At 44.6% G+C, this 18,392-nt stretch overlaps 1 protein-coding gene across 2 annotated transcripts in view; it reads left to right on the forward strand.

The window, feature by feature from the left end:
* PDCD5 (programmed cell death 5) overlaps window positions 1-18,392 on the forward strand; it is a 76,187-nt gene that overhangs the window by 43,380 nt on the left and 14,415 nt on the right. Inside the window, exon 5 of one of the 2 annotated variants that reach the window (XR_013603819.1) lies at window positions 15,928-16,005. The exons of the other annotated variant lie outside the window; for it this stretch is intronic. The gene's annotated coding sequence lies outside the window, so the exon portion shown is untranslated. The remainder of the gene's footprint in view (window positions 1-15,927; window positions 16,006-18,392) is intronic. 2 annotated transcript variants of the gene reach the window in all.

The raw sequence follows: 18,392 nt of genomic DNA on the forward strand, positions 1-18,392 counted from the left end.
CTCGCTGGAGTTCATCAAAATTCTTCCTCAAACCCCTCCTCGTCCTATGCTCCACAACAACTTGCATCTTCTACTCTTGGAGCTTTCGCTGATGCTCCGTAAGGGAGCTATGGAAAGAGTTCCTCCTGGCCAGCGTGGTAAGGGTTTCTATTCCCGTTTTTTCCTGGTGCGAAAAAAGCGAAGAAATGGAGACCTATACTGGGCTTGAGAAGTCTCAACAAATACCTAAAGAAACAGTCGTTTCGTATAGTTTCTATTCAAGAGGTGCTACAACTTCTCAACGCAAACGACTACATGGTGTCATTAGACCTTCAGGACCCCCATTTTCACGGTCCAATCCACCGGAACCACAAGAAGTTCCTGAGATTCGCCGTGGCGGGCAGACACTACCAATTTTGAGTACTGCCTCTTGGGCCTAAAATCAGTGCCACGCATTTTTACGAAATGCCTGTCTCCAGTGGCCGCATAGCTCCGACAGCAACATCACCAAGTCTTCCCGTATCTAGACGACTGGCTCGTCAAAGCATCTTCTCGAGCAAGCATATCCAGATCCTTCGACGCCTGTCTTCAGCTTTTCAACCGCTTGGGTCTCACTCTCAATCAGTACAAGTCTATCCTCCAACCTTCACAGTGTATAACTTTCCTGGGCGCTGTTCTCGACACAACCCAGAAAAAGGCTTTTCCCTCAGAGGTGCGACAAGAAAGACTTATTTCTTTGGCAAATCGCATAAAATCCAAAAAGTCCCTCACGGTGCGCCTCTTCAAATCTCTGCTCGGGATGATGTCTTCCTGCATCCTGTTGGTCCCGCTCTGTCGTCTTCACATGCACCCTCTCCAAGAAGCGCTGTCAGCTCAATGGATCCAGTGTACAGGGTCATTCGACTATGTCATCCGAATTACCTCTCACATGGTCCAAACTCTACAGTGGTGGACTCTCACTCACAACCTTTCTCAAGGCTTGCCTTTCTTGCTTCCAGCTTCTCCACATATCATCACAACAGATGCGTCCCTGGAAGGTTGGGGTCATTTCTCCAAGAGCTCCGGATAAGCGGACGGTGGTCCCCATCCGAGCGGAAGCTTCACATCAATCTCCTCGAGCTGTGAGCGGTCTACCTAGCTCTTCTGGCTTTCCTCCCACGGATCAAAAACTCTCTAGTGCTTGTGCGAACGGACAATACCACGACGATGCACTACCTAAACAAACCGGGTGGAACCCGTTCACTGACACTGTCTTGTGAATCGCAGAAAATCTGGAACTGGTTGCTTCTTCACAACATTTCCCTATGTGCAGAGTACGTCCCAGGAACAGACAATGTCCTCGCAGACTCACTAAGCAGACAACGGACAATGTGCCACGAGTGGGAGCTGGATCAGCGGACTCTCAACCGCATTTTCACCCAATGGGGCACTCCTCACCTAGATCTATTCGCAACCAAACAGAACGCCAAATGCCAACACTACGCAAGCTGGCGTCGCCAAAATGGGTCTCTAGGGAATGCCTTTTCGATCGCATGGTTCAACGTCTTTGCGTACGCCTTTCCTCCATTTCCCCTGATTCCCAGGGTTCTCAGGAAATTGAAGGCGGAACATTGCACCCTCATCTTGATCGCACCAGCATGGCCACGCCAGCACTGGTTCACAGAGCTTCATCTCCTGTCGCTGGAACCTCAGATCCTGTTAAGGCTGTTTCCCTCTCTCCTCGCAATGAACCAGCAGCAAGTCCAACATCTGGCATCACTCAAAATATCGGCTTGGCTCCTGAGTTCACAGAATTCTGTAGCCTAGACATCCCTCCGGACTGTAGAGCAGTTCTAGCTCGGGCTCGAGCTGACCGTACCAACAAAACATATTCCCTGAAATGGAAGAGGTTCTGCATCTGGTGCAAGTCAAAGAAGATACACCCTCTCTTCTTCTCCGGAACAAATTTTGCCTTACCTCCTCCATCTGGCAAATTCATGTCTTGCACATGCTTCCATTAAAGTTCACATGGCAGCAATATCCCATTTCAGGAGTTCCTCTACAGGCCCCTCTCTTTGGTCTAGTAGATTAGGTAAACAATTTCTTAAAGGTTTATTCAGAACGTTGACACACAATATGAAAAGAGGGTCTAGGGGAAAATATTTAGTGACCATATCATCTCTACACCCCTAGTTAGATACCAAAATTACACAAACTAGAGATTATAGGTAAAAAAACTGTTAAATGTGCTTCAAGAGGATACAAACATCAGGCACACAAACTTTGAGTAGCCCCTGGCTCCGTGAATAAGTCCCATCAGCCCACCACTTCGGCAGAGTATCGTCATTTGGGAATTAATGGAATGAAGTCTGTGTGCCTAGACCGGAAGATTAGGTGGCACTGGACTTCTATCCAATAGTTGGTTGAGCCGAGGTGCTCTCAAATCAATGGTACTGATGGTGTGCAGTGCGAAATAAGTGTGGTGACTAAAAATGACTATAAGGACAAAAAATGTGTTTATAGGAGATTATCCTTATGTCAAGATTAAAAACAACCAGATAGTGTGAAAAAATCACTATCCATTGGCAATAGGTGGAAGGTCAACATGTTTCAGCCGTAAAGGTGGCAGTGACCGGCTTTCTTAAGGACCTAAACTTGGTGGAATGCTACTGCAGATATATACAATGATTGACACAATTATCAATAGATCTAATCTTAAGAAAACTATACATCAATGGTTATTAACCACCCTACCAGAACCTGGTATGTGCCGTGGTGTCAGGTAGGTCCATATATAATCTTCTTTTCCTAAGATAGTGTATAAGCGCAAAAAATACACAAGTGAGTCCTCTCGAGCAAAAAACAGTTTAGTAGTTCTTGTTTAATAGAGAAAAAGGCCCAAACAGTGGCCAGTCCAACCAGGTCCAGCATGGCCTGATTACATTGAAGAATCATTAAAATACTCACCCAGCCTTTTGTGAGTAAAACAACGGAACACGGGTCAATAGCTCAAAATTGTTCCTTGTTGTACAACACTAAAACTAAATTAAAACCTTCATTGTTTATAAGATTCCAAAAGTCCACCATGGAACTAGAAAACAGTCAGGATAGCAAATGCCTATGATGATGTTAATGTGTTAGAAGATAAATATAAATGGTAGCAACTCCATAAACAGCATAGATCCCTCTTAGATCTTATGTGTTTTGAGTAAACACCTAGCTTTTATTTTGTTGCATTAGGAACCCTGTCTTTACAATGTATAAGCAAAGAGTTCTAAACAATGTTGTTAAAAAGAAAAAACGAAAAGGGAAACGAACTGTCAGCAGGCCTGCCAGAAAACAAAATCAAATTTGTATTGCATGTAATTTACAAGTTTTTAAAAAGCAAACCAATGGGGAAAAGCACCATCAGGCTGCTTACCTGTCCGTCGGTTCCCCCGGTGTGAAACCAAGCCGAAGGGGAGGTACCGAACAGAAGGTTAGCCCTCTTTTTATACAGCCGCTGATTGGCTTCATTGGAACGATAATTGAAAGATGATTGGTAATTCCCAACCACATGATACGGCCGGCGTTTGTATTTGTTGCCTTCCTGCTAGTCACTGAATCATGCCCTGACGTGGCAGGTGACCTTTACGCATGCGCGCCAATGCGCATGCGCACTAAACATGATCAGTGCGCGGTTTCACCCTTGTTGACGCCGCTATTGACATAACTCGGACGACTGCCAAAACCAATTTAGATTTTTCACAGCCTGCTGGGCAGAAAATCTGGATTTTATTAAGGACACGGAGGCTAATATTATGCAAATCTCCTTTATTACCACAGCTCAGCAGCAACAATGGAATAGAACTTTGTGAACATTCTAAAGAGAAGACTAGTCCCTCTCTGACCAGGCATCTTCCTTCTTGTCAGGCTGCGAAGAAAGATGATCAACGTGAAGAAAAGATTAAGGAACAGGATTCCAACGAATAAACTTTCAGCATCAGAATTCCAACGAATAACATTTTCAGCTTCTAATCCAGTAGATTATTAATCTGAAATAAGAAGAATACATTTTCTAGATATTGTTCAAACAAAAAAGGGTGGGTTACAAATCATATTAAGAAATAGAGGCGGGATAATATTAGCCTCCGTGTCCTTAATAAAATCCAGATTTTCTGCCCAGCAGGCTGTGAAAAATCTAAATTTTATGGCACGACACGGAGGCCATATTATGCAAGTTCAAAGTGCATTAAGAACATTATCAATCACATTAGAGATTGGTCTAAAGTAGCAAGATCTAAACATAGTATCATTAGACCAGTCTGCCGCCTTAAGAATTTCTTGTAAACCACCACCAAGAAAATAGGCTTTAGAAGCAGAAGCGCCCCTAAGGGAATGCGCTCCAAAAATAGAGGTGTTCACACCACTTTCGCACATAACTCCTTTCACCCATCTGGCTAGAGTTGGAGAAGAAACTCCTTTATGGGGAAATCTAAAAGAAATCAATAACTGAGTTTCATTTGATCTTAGACTAGCAGTCCTCCTCTCATACTCTTTCAGACATTTAACCACGCAGAGTCTTTCATTCTGAGGAAAGAAAGGGTAGAAGATAGAGGAAGATAAAGTTTTAGTTCTTCTCTTAAGGTAGAAGCATACACCCTCTGGTTGAAAGGATCTGCTAGAAATATCTAGAGCTTTGACATCGGAGGTTCTTCTGAAAGATACCAGACATAATAAAACAGTAAGTTTGAAAGAGATACGTTTTAAAGAAAGGGAAGAGTTCTCCCCCCAGGATGATAAGGTTCGGAGTACCAGTGTTACGTCCCAAAGAGCGGTATATTTAGCGGTTGGAGGATTAATGACTCTCATGCTTCTCATGATCTTTTTAGTGAGTAAGTTCTGTCCAACGGAGAGACCATCAATGAGGGAATGCCCTGCAGAAATTGCAGATCTATAGACATTAACGGTTCTATAAGAGAGTCCAGAAGTAAAGAGTTCAGACAGGTAGTTGATAACATGAACTAGATCAACTGAAACGGGATCGTGATCTCGTTGAAGACACCAGCGAACCCATTTGTTCCATGCCAGTCGATATGCTTTCCTTGTACCTTGAGCCCATGACTCGGAAATGAGTCTGAAAGCATTCGGCGAAAGCCCAGGGATTTGCCATTGTCTCCTGAAATCCTCCAGGCCGTCAGAGTTAGAAGACCCTGATCCACGAGGGGATGGACGTCTCCCTCTGGACCCGAGAGTATTTCCCTGAAGGAGGGTATTAGAATTGGAAAGTCTATGCTCATTTCCAGGATGACTGGAAACCAGGCTTGGGACCTCCAGAGAGGAGTTATCACGGTCATAACCTCGGTGTAGCGTCGAGCATGAAGAAGAAGTCGAGGAAGCAAGGCAAACGGCGGGAAGGCATAAGGTTTCAGACCTTTCCAGTCTTGTAAAAAGGCATCTACTTTCCGAGCTAGAGGGTCCGGCCTCCAACTGAAGAATTCCTTCAGTTGTGTGTTCAGGCGATCTGCAAAAAGGTCTGTCCTGAAAGGACCCCATATTGATTGAATAGTCAGAAAAATTTGTCTGTCTAGTCTCCAGTTGCTCGAATCTTTGAAATTCCTGGAGTACCAGTCTGCGACACCATTGCTCAGACCTGGAATATGTTCCGCTACTACCGAAATACCTTTGTTCAAGCAATATTCCCAAAAACTCTTCGCAAGGTCCGTTAGGCCCTTGGAACGTGGACCGCCCAGCTTGTTGACGTAACGGACTGCTGAAACATTGTCCATGCGTAATGTCACACAGCATTTCGCTGTTTTGGGTGTAAAACAGCGAATCGCAAATGAACCTGCCAGTAATTCTAAGCAGTTGATATGCAATCTCTTTTCTTGAGTGGTCCAACGACCCCCTGTGGAGTATTTCCCACATCTCGCTCCCCATCCTGCCAAGCTCGCATCTGATTCTATTATCAGATCCGGTTGTTCCCCGAAAATGGCTCTGCCGTTCCATGCTTCCGCATTTCTGAGCCACCAGAGGAGTTCCGTCCTCGATTCTTGATCTAGGGAAATCATATGGGAATATGAATGGTTCGATCTTAGAGCATTCGCCTTTAGTCTTTGGAGTGCCCGATAATGGAGGGGTCCCGGGAAGATGGCTTGGATTGTCGAGGAAAGGAGGCCAACGATTCTTGCCAGTACTCTCAGAGGGAAGGTCTTTTTCGCAAGAGCCTTCCTCAATTCCTTCCTCATTTTCCTGACTTTTTCGGAGGGTAACTTCAGTTCCGCCTTGAGAGTGTCTACCGTAAAGCCTAGGAACTCTGTTTGTTGGTCGGGAATAATACAAGATTTCTTGGTATTTATGATGAAACCCAGATGTTCCAAAATTTGAATTGTAAGGTTGGTGTGGAGGGATGCAGTCTCTTTCGATTGGGCCATTATAAGGATGTCGTCTAGGTATATGATCAGTCTTACCCCTCTCCCCCTGAGCCAGGCGGTTACGGGGCGTAGTACCTTGGTGAAACACCAGGGGGCGGACGATAGGCCGAACGGGAGACTGCAGAATTGGTAGAGTTTTCCTAACCAAGTGAATTGGAGGAATTTCTGGTGAGGTTCCCAGATGGGGATTGTTAAGTAAGCGTCTTTCAGGTCTAACCTCGTGAGCCAGTCCCCTTTCCGTAAAATGTCTCTCAGGAGGTGTATACCCTCCATTTTGAAATGTTGGTAAACCACCCAACGATTCAAGTCTTTTAGGTTTATTACGGGTCTTTGTTCTTTGTTCTTCTTCTCCACTAGAAAAACATTGCTGAGGAAACCTCTTGTTTCCGTCTCGATTATTGCCCCTTTTTGTAACAGTTCTTGTACTTCTTTGGAGACTAGGTCTCGGTCTTTGAGAGAGAAAGTGATCTCGTGGGGGCGACGTGTTTGAAAGGGAATACCCAGAAAGTCTATTTTGTAACCCTTTACTGTATCTAAGACCCAGTTGTCTTGTGTTACTAAGTTCCAGTTCCCAGCGAATTGGCGTAGTCTCCCTCCCACCCTTGGAGGGGTATCTGAATGGTCTTTTAAGGTTCTTACCTGAAGAAAAGGAACGTTGTCTCCGTTCGCCTCTGAAGGTACGTCCTCGGTTTCTCTGTCTTTGTGGAAAGAATTGGGAGCCATAGTTGTTGGGGAATCTTCCTCCGCGGGTATTGAAGGGTCTCGAAGATTGAGTTCCGCGGCCGGGGAAACGACCCCGTATTCTCCCGGCCCTGGCAAAAACTCTATCATTGAATACTTTTTTAATATCTTTTTGCGATTTTTGAATCGAGCTGAAGGCGCTCACATACTTGGCCATTTCTTTTATGAAGTCCTCACCAAAGAGGAGGCCTTGAGAGTCAGCGCCTCCGTCTTTCTTGGCTAGTTCAATGAGTTTAGGATCTATTTTAAATAGGACTCCTTTTCTCCTTTCTGTGGAGATGGCAGTATTAGCATTGCCAACAAGGCATATCGCTCTTTGCACCCATTCTCGTAGCTCCTTGACGTCAATTTGGTTATTCCCTACGTAAGCCGATTCTGTCATTTCGAATATTTTGGTAAGGGGTCCTATTACATCAAGAAGGCGATCTTGACATGATTTTAGTCCTTTGTCTAGACCTTTCCTTGGGTCCCTGTTGTTTTTGGCTATAAAGGCCACAACCTTAGGGTCTAACTCTGGGGTCATAGCGATTTTATTTGGTAGGGATGGGCGTGGGCATTCAGATCTGAGTCTAGATCTGACTTCTTGGGGTATTTCCCTCCTGAGCCAGAATGACAGGTAGTCAACGATATGCTGGGAGGGGGTCCATTCTGGAGAGAGTGGGTGTTTAATTAGGAGGGGATCAAACATTTCTTCCCCGAATGGGTCTAGAGGCATACTGTTAGAACCTGAGGCCTTAGAGGCTCCTTCTAAGCTTCCGCTTTGTCTAACGTTCTCATCCTCCACATCTGTATTAAATCCTGCTGAGCATGATAGCTCAATTTCTTCTTCACAGCTTTCGTCGCTGTTGATGTGGATAGGGAATTCTGGGCCTATATCTTGCCCATCTGGGGTGCCCGAGGCACCAGTCTGGTCAGCGCCCCTAGGGCCTGTAGAGATAGAGCTCTTTAGCTTCTTTGCGCTCTTTTTGTATTGAGTCGTGATAATAGCCCTCTTTTTATTACTTTTAGATACCCCATTGGTCTTACTAGTAGAGGGTAAATTGGAAAGGGAGTCCAATTTTTTATTGATAGCGTCGTCAATTGAGCCTAGGGCTTTCTCTAGGGCCTTATTGACAAGTTCCTCTAGCTTTTGATCTAGAGACGGGGATGTAGACATGTTAGTAATTATGCCCCTTATTGGTAGGTATTCCCTTGTAAATAGGTAGGTATGCCTCTGCCCCTTTTTTTTTTTTTTTTTTTTTTTATAGTATAGGGTTTATGGAGGGAAAAGAGCCAGTTAATCGGAAAAATTACCGATTAAAATCGCGAAGTTGGGGTGTTGTCCTAAAGAGATAGCAGATCGTGAGGAAAAGACCGTTGTCGCTCGTGAAATGCCGAAGGGAATGGTTGTTAGGGATACAAAATGGTTGCCACGCAGGTTGCGACGTGCGTGGTTCCCGCTAAGGTGCTTTCCTCTAAAGCACGTCATTGTTCAAGCCGGATCATGTTTGTTGAATAATGTGCGGTAGTGTGCGCGGGGACGATGCGAGAGGAATGAAGGTAGGGTGCGAGCGGGAGCAGCGCGAGGCTATTCAGCTCAGTGCGTGTAATCTTTTAAAAGTAAACGACTCTTATGAGGAAAGGGGGGTTGCCCGGTCAATTTTGTTCGTGTCCCAAGCCCAAACGACACCGCCTGAGAGAAAGGGGTGGCGCGGTCAAGAATATTTGTATCGGAAGGCCGTACAAAGATCTCCGCTCGTAACTCTGGGTAAAGCAACCCATTAAGGACTATAGCGGTTTGGAATAAGAGCGGAGTGAGGTCATTAAAGGACAGAGAAAAGGGGGAAAGTTTCCGAATTAAAACTGGATGGTAAAGAGTCACTGCTGACAGAGCAGTGCGCGGTTTCACCCTTGTTGACGCCGCTATTGACATAACTCGGACGACTGCCAAAACCAATTGTATGTCATCATAGCGAGTTCTTATATGTGGGGAACATCCTACTCTGGTTGGTTTGCCCTCGTTGGCATAATTACTTCTGTATATATGCATAAACCATGGGCTATCTTACCTTCAGTTAAGATGATAGCTCATTGTGTATACGGCCTAGCCTTGCGTTGAATCTTTTATTAAAAGAGACATACACACAACGAATGAAAACATTCTTAGGCTTTGGGACAGTGCTGCTAAACACCGCGCTCGCTATCACAGAGCAACTGGCGCATGCTCACACTAATGATGGTCTAATGTGAAATATGGCTTTATTATAAGACGTAATGAGGTTGCCAATCTGTCATGTGTGAGTTGTTTTAAGAAAGTCTCTGGGTGCTAGAGCAAACGCAGCCTATTGTTCTAAGCTAAAATGTTGCAGCCCGAGATGTAGGGCAGTCCTACATGTGATTAGATCTATTTCTTTTGCCGTACGTGGCCCTGCATTACAGTAAGACTTAGGTATTAAAAGCAGGATATTGTTGTCAAATCGAGGCAACCTTATGTTAATTGTAGATCTTTCATATATAAAGTGTTTCTTAGGATATGTCTAAGGGAAGAAAGCTCCATCTTGGCACCAAACTTCGAAGAATACTCCAGATCCACAACTGAGAGGAATGTATGCCAACGGGAGTTTTAGGATGGATTATGCCCTTCGCAGGTGACACAGATGGTCTTTTATCCAGGATGGAGTATCAGTACATAAGAAGATTTGTACTTATAAAGAGACCCATGGAATGTTATCATTTAGACCGGCAACATCGCATTTCAGTTTAAAGATCCACTTCTGCTCTTTAACAAAGAGAAATCGTGAATTATCGCTGACATGTGGTGGAATGAAAGGACGTTCCAGCACTAACCACCGCATGTCATCTGCTTTGTGTTTGAGCACCAAAAAATGGTTTGTAAGGCATGTGGATTGTTTACTGCAGCGAATCGTGCTTTTGTGCTCGCTGATTCTCAGTTTGATTTTTCGTGTAGTATGGCCAATGTATCTCAATGTGCAGGGGCATGTGATCATGTAGATCATTCCTTCCGAATTACAGTTAGTATGAGTGTTAAGGATCCATGGTCTACCTGTCCCAATGTCCACCGATTTGTGTCTTACACGTTTGTGGGCACACACTACAAGACCCACATGGTTAATGGCCACGAACAGGAGGGAAATTCCATAGAGTTCCAGTGTTGTCAAAGGGCTGATGCTTTGGCCTGGTGTGTACCAGGCTATCCCGTAAACTGGGTCCCCTTCTGAAAGAGAACAAAGGAAGTGGAATGTTCTCACTCGCCACATTTAAAATGCTCCAGTGTTTACGTACAGTTTTCTGTATTTTGTTGGAGAGTGTGCAGAAAGTGTGTAACATAGTAAGTCTTTCCACTGATGTGGTCTCAGGACGGCCATCCAATAAAGCCTCACGATTATTGTTAGTTCCTCTTTTCCATGCTCTGCGAACAAGATGTTTGGGATAATCGCGATCATACAATTGAGATGATAGTTCTTTGGCATGTTTTTCAAAGAGGGTTGTCGTTGAACAGTTCCTACGAATACGGGTACATTTTCACGTAGGGCTTTAGGGTGGTAACTTCCAAATTATAAAAGCGAATTCCTGGCCATGGGTTTTTTTAATAATTCACTTTGTAATGTACCATTCTCGGGGGAAATGAGGATATCCAAAAAAGGGAGTTTGGTCTTACTAAACTCTGCCGTGAATTTCAGAAACATATTCTGTTGGTTTAACCACCCGTGAAATTCCTGAATCGCAGTGGTCGTACCTCGCCATACCACGAGGATGTCATCTATGTACCTCTTCCACTGCACCACTTGATGGAGATACGGGTTGCTGTGGTTGAGGACATGATCTCACTCAAAAAGATGGACAAACAGGTTGGTGCGGCTGGGCGCAAAGACACTGCCCATCGACGTCCCAGATATAGCTGATCTTCAAAGCAAAAAAAGGTTTTCCATCATGGCCATTCTGGCACATTCCATAATGAAATTAACTGGGGTGATAATGTCCAGAGTTCGAACATCCAGTAGGTCTCTTATGGATTCCAGTGTCTCCTCTTTTGGGATACACGTGTATAAAGACTCGACGTCGAAACTGACCAACAAGTCAGTCGTGACGTCGAAGTCAATCCCCGGGCGCAACCTTAGCACATCTGCGGTGTCTTTAAGGTAGGTCGGCATATCCTTAACAAGGGGTCTTAGAAAATAATCAACAAAGGTGGATAATGGTTCCAAGAGAGAACCAATCCCAGAGATGATGGGACGTCCACGTGGTGGTCTCTGACTTTTGTGGATTTTTGGTAAACAATAAAGGTAGGGCATCGCCGGATGGGTAGTGACTAGGAATTTTGCTTCATGAGGAGTAACCCAGCCCTCCATGTTGGCCTCATCAATTAGTTGTTTGATCTCAGAGGTGAGTCTGTGTCTGGTCAACAGACAGCAATCGATATGAGCTGGTGTCCTGAAGTTGTCTAAGGCACTCTGATCGGTAGGTGTCGGTGTCCATCAGAACTGTCGCACCACATTTATACGCAGGCTTTATTGTGATAGAGGCATCCTTTGCCAATCCTGCCAAAGCAGTTTTTTCTCTGGTTGAGAGGTTCTGATAGCTCTTGTAGTTTGCATTGCATAATGTCGTGACATCATGGGTTACCGCTTTCTCAAAAGTTGCTACTTGAGAAGGGACTCGATGTATCAGTGGGGTAAAAACCCGATTTGGGACGCAGTCCAGTATTAGTCAGGCTGCCGTCCTGTGTAATACAGCCATTCTCTTTACCTTTAAAGAAGAAATGGAGGCGCATTTTTCTAAAAAAGTGTTCGAGTTCGCATCTCAGTTTAAAAGGGTCACCTCTGTTGGTGGGGACATAACCCAAACCTTTGTTAAGCACCTCTTGTTCGTCTGGTGTAAGGGTGCATGAACTGAGGTTAACGATTAACTCACTCCGTCTGTGTTCAAGGTGGTCGCCTGTTGTTGACTCCTTCTGCTGCGCGTGTACGGGAATGTTGTCAGTCTCCCAATGTACTGTGGGTGCTCCTCTTCTTTTGCCCCGGTTGCGTCCTCGACCCTGTCCTAAAAAAGACTGGTCAGGGAAGAACTGTGGAGGTGGTTGAAAAGGTGGCACATGTTGTGCAAATGGGGGTAGTTGTTGATATCCCCAAGGGGCAGGGGGCCACCATTGTCCCTGGTTGGGATAAAAGCCTTGCATCCCGCGTCTTCTATTTGATCTTCGCTTTGATCCCCCTTCCTCTATTCTGTGAAGTATTAGGAGTGGATGTATCAGAATCACTAGATCCCGGGTCTGACCCGGATGTCAAAGTTAGAGCCGTAACGTCTGCCTCTACTGTTGTACTCTGGGGCCACGTAGGTATCACTTGTGTAAGGATATATTTTCACCAGAGAACGGGCCAGGTCTTTCTTAAATTTATCGATCTTATTTATCAGAAGGTTATCTCTATACTCTTTGTTAGTTTTATTGGTTTCATCCATATGTTTTTAGGTCTCGCTGGCGTTGCAGCGCGAAGCGCTGCCACCAACGAGACTTATAGTCGCCGTGTTTCCTCCCAAGGGAGACAGACCTGGGCACGAGCCGATTCAGGTCTGGGCACGAGCCGATTCAGGTCTGTGAACGCGCTTCACAGTGGAACAGCTTGTGCGCGTTAATTAATGCGCAGCACGTCAGGCGCCGCAAGTAACCATTATCACAGCATGAGACCCCACTTATCACAGCATGTCAACAGGCGCCCCAGGCTGCTGGAGCACTCAACTATAATTAATGCGCAGTTGAGTGCTCGAGCAGCGTTGGGCGCCTCTCGGCATGCTGTGATAATTATTAGGGCTCGCCTGCGTTGCAAGTGATACAGACCGGTGCACGAGCAGACATCGGTCTGTGAACGCGCGAGCCGCAGGGACCAACGTGCACGCTCACGGCGTCGCGCTCCTGCCCTCCTGCGTCTCTTCCTGGGCGCTGCAGGCCGACTTGTTTTAAGGATGGCAAAGACCTGCGGTTGTAGCGGCAAGTAAGGAAAAATCTAATTGATAATAATAATTTGTCGAATAATTGAAGTTTGACTGGATTGTGGCTTTTTGTCAACATGAAGGCCGTGAGGCTACAACAGAGGCAAGCTGGTGATGGTGAACACCGGCTAACTATACAGGATTGTTTCCTGTGACGCTCATTCACAAATGAGCCCCGCGTGGAAGTAAATAAGCCCAGAGACATGCCAAGACCGTCCAGATATAGGATGTAATAGTGAGTCTCCTTTCTAAAACGGAATGTAATAGGCCCAAGAGTATATGGCCATTATGTCTGAGTGTATTTTTCAAACTTGTCTTTGCTATCCGTGTTTTTGCAGCGACGACTTTCAGTGTCTGCTTGTTTGTGTCCAGGGCACCAGCGCTAGTATTCTTGGCACAGCTACATTATACCTCTTCTCTTAACCTCGACTTGCACCAAACTCGAAAAGCAACCATATATGACATCTTTCCTTCCACTAATCAAATAATTAACACACAAAATCCATCTACCGGTGCTTTAAATTATCAACTTTCAGAGGCTTCTTCTTATTCCCTCTAATACCATAACAACTCTTACCCCTTGCCTAAAACCCCAATCGAATTTCTGTTTAACTCTCCAGCTATCACCGCCTCACTGCTATGGAAAAGCCATCCATGACAGTCGCAAACAGCTCTAATACACCTTCACTTTCACCAGCAGCTCCAATGCAGGATCAACCCGTGATTCAGCAATGATCCTGCAATTATTTCAGTAGTGGGTAATGCTTGGATGAACACTGGCAATTTAGACCACTCTCTCCTTGTGCATCAGGACCTGTTATCTGCCGCTGGACACACATAGCAATCACAGAATTGTACGGAAAGGATGTGTCAAATCGTCACCGACCACGAACGTCCACCAAATGAGATTGGGCGCATCCCTTGCATCACCATGGTGAATTCAAACATGTCACTACTACTCTTCCATAAATCACAATCACATAACCAATCGGGGATTGTGATCGACTTGTATTACCAAACACATGAATTTGGGACGGGGTGGGGGTGGCTCCATTTTACTTGCTGGCACAAGGCACCCGTGCTACCCTCGCCAGGTCACAAACAAGGAAGAGTTCACCGCACGTACCGGTCAACCCAAATGGGTAGTAAGCGCTATGTAAATGATACAATACAACTAAGATACAGCTCTCTTTGGCTCTAAATGGCCTTAAGTCCACCAGCCACAGTAAAAATAGAAAACTCAAATATTATCAGCCAATTACCACATATTATGCCCCTACCTAGTTTGCAGAATGCACTCAGCTAAAACACTCACTCCTACCCCATTTTGAGGCATCTCATTACAATAAAAACTCCCACAGCTGGTCACACAACTTTCGCAAGGGATGGGTATGTCGCTTACTACTCCTGAAGAGCCTCGCCCTCTTCAGGTCCCACCCGTCACATACACTGGCCTTCTCACCGCAACAGTCGCCCATCAACTGTAGCCGTCACCTTGTTCCGCTGCACCCACTACCTCACTCACATTATGACCCATTTCCCTACCCCCTCTTCTTCTTGGGACAGCGGCCTGCAATGTAGTCCGGGGTCCCGAGTTTCCCTCGGGTGGTGGGATAGTGAAGATCACCAGTAGGAAAACTCTGGGGATCCTGCACAAACAGCACGTAGTGAAATAGCTAAACGGTTCACTCCTACGGGCATACCTTTTTTTCTGGCGTGTGCACTCCATGTGTTCTGCAGCTGATGAGTTTAAGGCTCCACACTGAGCCGCGGGCCAAAAAAAGGCACACACGAGGGGGGAAGATGGCAGTAGAAGAAGACCGGAAACGAAGCAGCGGCACACGTGACCCACTCTAGCAGTCTTTCCTCTGTTTCCATGACCATGATGCACAGTACGAGTCGGATAAACTCCTGGTCGGTGGGGTGAATTGGAAGAATAGCTGACAAGCACCCTCGTTCCATGGGTGACTAGACACACCAGTCCTATGTTTTTCTCTAGATAACCAACTTTAAAACTAGTCCGGTCACAAGCAGCGGCCATGTTGAGGTCAGGCTGTTTCTCTGCGTATGCTTTTGCTTTAGAGTAGCAGTCGAATGGAATTGATTTGTATTACGTTTAGATATTGTCCTTCCACGGAGGATGACAAAACAAATCAACGCAAGTAAATATAGCACACGATAAAAGGGTCCATAAAAGCTATTATAAAAGGGTAAATAAAAGCTATTATAAATTCAATTCTGCTATGTCAGAGAGCACGATAAGCTTGCGTAGATTTTTTTGTACAATGTTAAAAATACACACTTAAGAATCTGCTAGGACAGTGCTTAGGCCAAACCACTTACTTCCCACCATACAACACCTTAGTGGTGTGCTGGTACCTGCGCCTAGCGCCCATTTACATCCGATTACTAAATATTTACGGTTGTTGTACTTTATATACTATTTTAATATTCAATGCCTATTTTAATAAGAAGAATGCTTGCAGTAAGTCTAGTGTACTACTTGCAATCGCTCAGGGTAGGCAGGGTGGCATAGCAGGTGAAAGAACAATGGGTTAGATCGTACTTTTGCCTGCAATGCCACCTCACATTGGATCCAGCCACATGAAAATCAGTCTTGACCCTGCTCTAATAGGAAAAGTCCTGTCTGAGCTTCATAGTTGTCAGGTTTTCAGATTGTTTGTGTGATATGTCTATGCTTAAGGTGTGCATATGAGTGATATTCTTCTGCCAGATGTGTGACACTTTGAATGACACTTTCTCACGGGTAAATAAAAGCAATGATCAGAATTCAGGTGCCTCTCAGCAAGTTTTATGTTATTCCATCCAGATGTATCACACAACAATGAACATACGTCGATTACAATAGAGACCTGTTGGTGTTGCCAGTGTTTACCAGTTTATATAAGTGAGTAATGAAAAAAGATTTTGTTGTGAATGATTAGAATTGAAAATGTTTCACTTCTAAGAATATTGGCCTGTGAATTAAACATTTTAAAAATCTTTGGAAAAAGGCAGTGGTCTTTGAAGTGCCTCAGTAGTTAGTGTTCTATCCTTCTCACCACTTTCCTCTGCTGCCTCTCATGGTTACCCACTTATGCCTTTTTTCTCCCCCACATCTTTATGAAGTCTTCCAACTGCATCTCTCACACATCATCTCCTTCCTCTTCATCACTGTCTTTTCACTCTGTCCTGTATTTAGTTTTTAGGTCTCGCCTGCTAATGCGCTTGCGCATTGCTGGCGAGAGATATAGGGGCTTAACCAGAGCTTAACGAAACGGGCGATTTCATGCAGTGCCCGTGAAAAGCGCGTGCATGCATCAAAGCCACCAGAATCCCTCTCAAACCTTCCCCCAGCGTTCGCTCTTCTCCTCCCCTAGTTATTCACGGCCGGCCGGCCGTACTTTCACTTTCACGGACGCCAGGCCGTGTCTCGCGTTTATCCTCCCCCCTCCCCCTTTCCCCCCTCCCCACAGCAATGCCAAGAGCTTTTTTTTTTTTTATTTCACCCTCGTTTAACTTGTTTTTATTGCCGCGCGGCGCCAATGCTTGATTTAATTGTGCTCAAGATAAATACATAAAAGTTAAGCACAATACATTCTAAACGCTTTTTATTATTAATAGAAAACCCCTTCTTAAAACGCGTCAGGAAGTGTGTGCGCTTTTGAAAAATAAACAAAGCGCGCACACACGCTTCCCGAAATGTTTTAACAAAGCTTTGTTTTCTAGTGATGTAGAGTTTGTGCGTGTTTAAAATGTTTTTATTCAATGTAATTGTTGAAATAAGCGTTGTTTGATTTTTCTTTTCTGTATTTATCACACACTGACTTATCTATACGAAAGAAAGGTTTTCAAAATGCCTCAAACTCGTCATGAAGGGCTTCCTTTTTCCACTCTTCTTGCCTCTTCTGTGTAGTGTGGCTTTTTACCTGCAGGCCCGTCGAGCGCCCCCGTACACGGCCCTTTCTGATCACACTTGAGGTCGGGCGGGAGTCTCAGATCTTCCTCCAAGTCTTGGTGCCAGCCACGGTTCTTCAGATGGAAGCACAAATATTACACGGAGCACAACCCTGCGCCCAAAACACTGCAGGCTGCTCCGCATGCTTTTCAAGCCACACCGCATGGCGAAGAGAATACACATTTATTCCATGTATTCGTTCAGTAATGCTCTGCAGTATACCGAAAATCAGCTCCAGCGGGTGACTGGGCGTCCTGGAGTTTTGCCAGTTCATGATAGGACGTTGCTAGTTTCATAATGCATTTTCATATGTAGCACTTCATGCCCCGCTTATGCCATTTCTAGGCACTGTAATTAACAGGTGATACTATTGTCCAATTAATGGTACTCAGTGTACCGACCACGGGAGGACAGACTGCTCAGTTGGCATTTTTGCAGCGTGTGGACTTGACACTGCAAATCAATGCACATCTCAGCAGCAATTATCTTGTTACAATTCCAAACTGGCAGCAAAGCAGCAAACTGTCTCACACAGTCCTTCTCAAAGTACGGCACAGGAGCACTATGCAGCTCTCCTGACCTTTACTTGCAGCCCCCAGCAGAACCACTGCACTGGGCTGCTGTTCACTTGATCAAGTAATAACATTCAGGAAGATGAGCAATAAACAGGCCAGCATTTATTTACACTAACTGGAGTAAAAGGGAAGAAACAAATAATGTGCACTGCACCATGTAACTTTAGGAAACTATTAATTTAAAAAAAACATTTTGCAACAAAAAGTGTGAAAATATGATAAAGGCTCTACAAAATAAAAAAATGTGCATTTCATCACGCAGATGTGTTTCACATTAATACATCAAATTATATCGCTGAATCCAGCAATATTTTTTAAAGGGACAGCTTTAAAAAATGAATGTAGAAACATTCATGCCTCTGCCCACCCTGACGACAATTTACAAAAGTTTAAGCTATTACCATTATAAATTACAATAACTTTTATTTAAGTATTAATTATTAAAAAAATTAAAAGCCATTGTTATTTGTAATATCAATACATTCAATCACCTGTAGCATTACAAATGCTATAGGTGTCACATTTGCGAAAGTTATAACTATTGGCATTGTAAATGACAAAGCTATTTTCGCTATTTTCAAAACCAACACATAAATAAAAAATGTGTCATTTACAATACCAATAACTTTCCTAATGCGAGGCCTATTGCATTGCAAATGCTTGTTTATTTAAGGTACTGCTAATGGTTGTTTTAATCTGTCCTTCAAGGACTTGAATTTCAATGAGGATGGCATCTGCCATTCTTTTAGCCGTACTGATTAT

The sequence above is a fragment of the Lissotriton helveticus genome, chromosome 12 (assembly GCF_964261635.1).
Source record: "Lissotriton helveticus chromosome 12, aLisHel1.1, whole genome shotgun sequence".
Taxonomy (NCBI): domain Eukaryota; kingdom Metazoa; phylum Chordata; class Amphibia; order Caudata; family Salamandridae; genus Lissotriton; species Lissotriton helveticus.